Below are 6,305 nucleotides of genomic sequence, written 5' to 3'. Positions count from 1 at the left end.
GCCCCCGGCTGCCATCCCCAGTCGGCACCGGGGGCCACATGCGCTTCCCCTTTGCCGCGTGCCGTCAGCCCCAGAGAGAGAGGGAGACCGGAGGCGCGCGGCACCTCCAGGCGCGGGGGGTTGGAAGGGGGAGAGGGGGAAAAAGCCACTTGGCGCAGCGAAGCGCGCCACGAGCGCCCACCACCGTGCACGCAGGCGGGGCTCTCCCCGCGCTACACTGCACGTCGTTGCCGGGCCTCGAAGCGTGGCATGCTGGCTGCTGTCACGGCGGCTTGCCCCTCCGCCTCCCACACCACCCCCCCACCCCGTCCTTGCGCCGGTCTGCCGCTGGTCCATCCCCGCTTGAGAGTGGGGACGCCGACGCGGGCCCCCGACTCTCTTGCCACCGTGGCCAGCATCGCCGGTCACCGGTGTGCCACGTGCGGGCGCCCTGGCGCGGCCCGAGTTCGGTGCGCGCGCAAGAAAGCCACCCGGGTGCGGGGAGGGAGGGGTGCTAGTCCAGCTGCGGCGCGCGCCCAGCCCCGCTTCGTGCCCAAGCCCGACCAACCCAGCCCTCAGAGCCAATCCTTATCCCAAAGTTATGGATCTGGCTTGCTGACTTCCCTTATGTACATTGTTCCAACATGCCAGAGGCTGTTCACCTTGGAGACCTGCTATGGATATGGGTATGGCCCGGCGCAATACTTACACCCTCTCCCCCGGATTTTCACGGGCAAGCGAGAGCTCACCGTATGCTGCCGGAACCGCAACACTTTCCAAGGCGCGGGCCCCTCTTTTAGGGCGAACCCATTCCAGGGCGCCCAGCCCTTCACAAAGAAAAGAGAACTCTCCCCGGGGCTCCCGCCGGCTTTTCCAGGATCGGTTGCGTCACTGCACTGGGCGCCTCGCGGCGCCCGTCTCCGCCACTCCGGATTCGGGGATCTGAACCCGACTCCCTTTCAATCGGCTGAGGGAAATGGAGGCCATCGCCTGCCCTTTTGGAACGGCGCTCACCTATCGCTTAGGACCGACTGACCCATGTTCAACTGCTGTTCACATGGAACCCTGCTCCACTCCGGCCTTCAAAGCTCTCGTTTGAATATTTGCTACAACCACCAAGATCTTCACCTGCGGCGGCTCCACCCGGGCCCACACCCCAGGCTTCAAGGGGGCCTCCTACTCGTCACGGCCTAGCCCCCGCGGGCATCGCACTGCCGGCGACGGCCGGGTATGGGCCCGACGCTCCAGCGCCATCCATTTTCAGGACTAGTTGATTTGGCAGATGACTTGTTACACACTCCTTAGCGGATTCCGACTTCCACGGCCACCGTCCTGCTGTCTAGATCAACCAACACCTTTTCTGGGCTCTGATGAGCGTCGGCATCGGGCGCCTTAACCTGGCGTTCGGTTCATCCCACAGCGCCAGTTCTGCTTACCAAAAGTGGCCACTGAGCACTCGCATTCCACAGCGCGGCTCCACGCCAGCGAGCCAGCCCCCTTACCCATTGAAAGTTTGAGAATAGGTTGAGATCGTTTCAGCCACAGGACCTCTAATCATTCGCTTTACCGGGTAAAACTGAACATTGCCGAGTGCCAGTTATCCTGAGGGAAACTTCGGAGGGATCCAGCTACTAGATGGTTCGATTAGTCTTTCACCCCTAGACCTGGGTCAGACAACCGATTTGCACATCAGGACCGCTACAGACCTCCAACAGAGTTTCCTCTGGCTTCGCCCTGCCCAGGCATAGTTCACCATCTTTTGGGTCCTAGCACGGACGCTCACGCTCCACCTCCCCGGTCCCGCGAGGGGGTGGCGGGCAAGACGGGCCGGTGGTGCGCCCGGGGCTGCCAGGCGCAACACACGCCCCGGGATCCCACCTCAGCTGGCGCGCGCCGGCCATCACCTTCATTGCGCCGCAGGCTTCCGACGACGGCCCCTGACTCGCGCACGTGCTAGACTCCTTGGTTCGTGTTTCAAGATAGGTCGGGTGGGTAGCCGACATCGCCATGGACCCCGGGCGCCGGAGCGCGGCCTGTCAAGCCCGGCCTGGTGGCACTGCGCGGTCGGGGCGCACTGAGGACAGTCCGCCCCGGTTGACAGCAGCGCCAGGGGCTGGCGGGCCCGGTCCTGCACCCCTGCATGAAACACCACGCTGCGGGGACGCCGCCCGCGCCCCTCCCCCCCAGGAGGGCGAAGGGGGGGGAAAAGTGACGCCCCCCCACCACGGTGCCGCCGATGGGGGCTGAGGAGGGTGCGGCGGCGGTCCTCTCGCTTGGGCCCGGGATTCGGCAAGACATACTGCCCAGGGGCTGTAACACCCGCTGCCGCTTGCGCGGTGCCGGGCCACCTGCCCACCAGAGGCCTTCCCAGCCAACCCGGAGCTGGTCGTGGTGCACCGCCGCGGCGGAAATGCACCCGGCCAGGGCCGGCCGCTGTCCGGGCGGCGGTCCCCCGCAACGGCCCGCCCTAGCTGGCCCGCGCCCCTGGATGGGGTTTGCCCCGGGGGATGGAAGGGAGGCGGAGGCAAGGATCTGCCGAACCCGCGCCGGCTGAGCACAACTCGCGGGGTTGAATCCTCTGGGCGGACTGCGTGGGGCCCACCCGTTTACCTCTTAACGGTTTCACGCACTCTTGAACTCTCTCTTCAAAGTTCTTTTCAACTTTCCCTTACGGTACTTGTTGGCTATCGGTCTTGTGCTGGTATTTAGGCTTAGATGGAGTTTACCACCCGCTTTGGGCTGCATTCCCAAGCAACGCGACTCCGAGAAGCCACGGGCCCAGCGCGCCGGGGGGCTGCCACCGTCCACAGGCTGCGGCCTCGATCACAAGGACTTGGGTCCCCCGAGAGCGCCGCCGGGAGGGGGGCTTCTGTACGCCTCATGTCGCGTGCCCCATCGTGGGGTGGGGATTTGACGCTGGGCTTTTCCCTCTTTGCTCGCCGTTACTGAGGGAATCCTCGTTAGTTTCTTTTCCTCCGCTGACTAATATGCTTAAATTCAGCGGGTCGCCACGTCTGGTCTGAGGTTGCAAGCCCAAAGCTCGGCCACGCCGCGCGCGCACGCGTGGAGATGGCCGCCTTTGTCTCCCCCCCGCCTGCCAACCCACCTGCTACGCCCCCGCCCCCCAAGTGGGCCGGAGACCGAGAGTGAGCGAGCGATGAGGAGAGACGGAGAACCCCATCCCAGAGACGAGAACGGAAAAGGGAGCGTGGCAGAGACAGCCCCGCGCAGGAGGACCGGCTGGGCGGCGGCGCGTGCAACGGCCTCAGTGGGGAGAGAGAGGGGAGCGATGGCGCCCCTCGGGCGCGCCCTGAGACCGTGACAGAAGAGGAGGGGGGCGGGAGGAGGGAGAGGAGGGGGTCGGAACCCCTGTCCCAGGTGCTCTCACCTCCCGCGCGTGCGTGGCAGCACAGCATGGTACCGCCGTGGTTCCCACCCGCAGACAGCCGACTGCGCAAGGGGGGAGGCCGGGGGCGAGGTCCGTGCCTCGACTCCCCTTCTCACCCTCCTCTCTCTTTCTCTCGGCCCTCGGCAGCGCCTTTCGACGCTGTCTCTCGCTCTCCCCAGGCCGCCGCGCCACCGCATCCGCGGCGCGGCCCCAGCGAGGATGAGCTCCACCCCAGCGGCTCGCTCCGGGAGCGGGGAGCAACGGAGCGCTCCCCGAGTCTGCATTTAGGGGGACGAAAGCCCTGCGCGGCAACCACGACGATGATGACAACCGCGACAACGACGACGCCTGCCGGACCGCAGGGAAGGGATCAAGGCCCGCCTAGGGAAACGCTTCCCTCGCCGAACACCTGACTGCCTTCCCTCCGGGCACCGGCAGGATGCCGCCACCACCGCCGCCGCCGCCCGCTGCAGGCGACGGGCCTGCGAGGCGACCCCAGCCGCGCAACTGGGGTGGCCCCCGGACGGCGATTGATCGTCAAGCGACGCCCAGACAGGCGTAGCCCCTGGAGGAACCCAGGGCTGCAAGTGCGTTCAAAGTGTCGATGATCAGTGTGTCCTGCAATTCACATTAATTCTCGCAGCTAGCTGCGTTCTTCATCGACGCAAGAGCTGAGTGATCCACCGCTAAGAGTTGTCTGCCTTTCGGGCACTGCTCACGCTGAGAGGCCCCTTTTTGTTACTCTGGTGCCGAGGACGCGCGGGGCGCCCCTGGCTTCGACCGTACGAGCACACAGAAAACGGAAGGGGAGGGAAAAAAAAAACACTGGAGCAACCCACTCTCCGAAGGCCGGCCAAGAGGCGGGGGAGCCCGCACCCCGGACCGCCTTCCCCCGCAAGGGGTGACGCCGACCTCACAAATGCCGTCCTTCGGAGGCGGCCCAGGCTCCCGGGCTTGGCCCCGCCTCCGCACGGAGGGCCAGGCGGCATGCACCAGAATGCAGGGGACATGGCAGCCCGCCGGCTTCTCTCTTTCACGGGACAACACGCACAAAACACACGGCACACGGCTGGGGGCGGGCAGCCATAGGCCCCTGCACCATGCCAGCTCTCCCTCGGCCCCAACACCGCGGGCCTCGCGGAGCACCATTGCGCTGCTGCCCGGCCAGCTTTTCTCTTCCCCACTTCATGGCCTTTTCCCCGGGCTCGAGAGGGGCACGCGACAACGACCGGCCCCTGCCAGCACGCCTCCCGTGGGACCGCTCCCCCACCGGGCAGGCGAGCGACCGGCGGTCGCGCTCCGCCGCTGGCCCAGAGGCGGACGCCACCGAGACCTGAGCCAGCGTTGCCAGCGCCCGAGGCCTGCCGGACGGCAGAACTGGCCGCCGCCAGGGCCGCACTCCTGGGGCCTCCGCGTCGCACCGCTGGGGCCCCTTGCCCCGGGCACGCGACGGCGGAAGGTGGTACGGCGCTGAGCCGGGGGGCAACGCCCGCTCTCCTCGTTTGCACGCGGAGACCGGGCGGGGAGAAGCGCCCCTGCGGCCACCCTGCATGCCTTCCTGTGGCCCACACACGGCTGGGAAGGGGGCTGGAGGACTCAACAAGCGGGGCCCGGGACGGGACCGCCGCCGGCCGACGGTGGGTGCCGTCCGGCCGACCGTCCCCACAGGGAGGGACACCCGTTGAGCGGCACCGCCACTGCTTGGCACAGGGTCACCCGCGCTCGCGGGCCTCTGCCGCCGGAGGGCCCGCCGAGTGCTTGCTCCCCACCAGCAGGGGGGCAGTCGAGCCAGGGGACGGCTGGTGGACGATGGCCCCAGGGCTGCGCGTTTGAGGAGAAAAGGCCGTCGAGGGGAGGAGAGGCGCCAGACATGCCAGACGCGCCAGACACGGCGCCACACGCGCGAGAGACCATGGCGGCGGTCTGAGGAGAGAGAGGGCGGGGGGGCCCCAGCGGGCGCGGGGGATGCGGCTTGACCACCAAGAACACCTCGGGGGCGCACGCGCATGCGCGCCATGAAGCGCGGCCTGGAACACCCAGAGGCCTCAGCCCTTGGAGTTTTTCTGCCCCACGCGAGAGGGGGACCGTTCGGCCCGAGAGCAGGGAACTCTGCCGGCCGGCAAAGGCCCCGCTCCCCAGTGCGGGTAGGGCTGGAGGAGCCGCCTCCTCCGAGCACCGAAGGCGTCCCTGCCATCCGGCTCCCTAGCCCTTTCCACCTCAGCCGCCAACGGGTGCCACAGCCAGCTGGCCGGCCATCGCTGGACGGGCAAAGCAGCGAGGGAAGGGACGGGCGCGCCTCCGGGAGGGGCCGTGCCGATCACCCCTCCCTCCCGGCACCTGGGCAGCTTTCTCGCGTGCACGCCGAGGAGACCTGAGCTCAGGAGGACTCGGGCCGCGCCAGGGCGCCCGCAGGCAGCACGCAGGCGACCGGCGTGCGGCGGCGCCGGCCACAGCGGCGAGAGGCTCGGGGGCCCGCGCCCGCACACCCGCTCTCTGGCGGGGACGGACCGGCGGCAGACCGGCGCAAGGCTGGGGTGGGGGGGCGTGGTGTGGGGGGCGGGGGGGGACACCCGTTGTAGTGCGGGGTGAGCCCCACCCGAGCACACGGTGGCGGGCGCGCGTGGCGTGCCTCGCCACACCGAGCGGCTTTTGCCCCCTCTCCTCCTTCCGACCCCCCGTGCCCGGCGGTGCCGCGTGCCTCCGGTCCCTCTCTCTCACTAGGGCTGCGGTGCGCGGCGAAGGGCGTGTGGCCCCCAGAGAGAACCTGGGCCGGCAGCTAGGGGCCGAGCATGTGAAAGGAGCGGGCGTGTGAGTGACGCCACGCATGCACCGCCGGCCGGCCGGCCTGCCACGACGCGGCAGGTGCCAAGCCCCACCGGTAATGATCCTTCCGCAGGTTCACCTATGGAAACCTTGATACGACTTTTACTTCCTCTAG

General features: G+C 68.2%; 1 non-coding gene across 1 annotated transcript; it reads right to left on the bottom strand.

Annotated features, from left to right (window-relative positions):
* Positions 1-3,909: 3,909 nt before the first annotated feature.
* LOC139603581 (5.8S ribosomal RNA) lies at positions 3,910-4,062 on the bottom strand. Its single transcript, XR_011683738.1, has one exon. It is a non-coding gene; the product is annotated as a 5.8S ribosomal RNA (ribosomal RNA).
* Positions 4,063-6,305: the final 2,243 nt, after the last annotated feature.

Source organism: Agelaius tricolor, unplaced genomic scaffold (genome assembly GCF_023055355.1).
Source record: "Agelaius tricolor isolate 1412-34295 unplaced genomic scaffold, bAgeTri1.0.p SCAF_39, whole genome shotgun sequence".
NCBI lineage: Eukaryota > Metazoa > Chordata > Aves > Passeriformes > Icteridae > Agelaius > Agelaius tricolor.
This window is presented reverse-complemented; position numbering and strand designations above follow the sequence as displayed.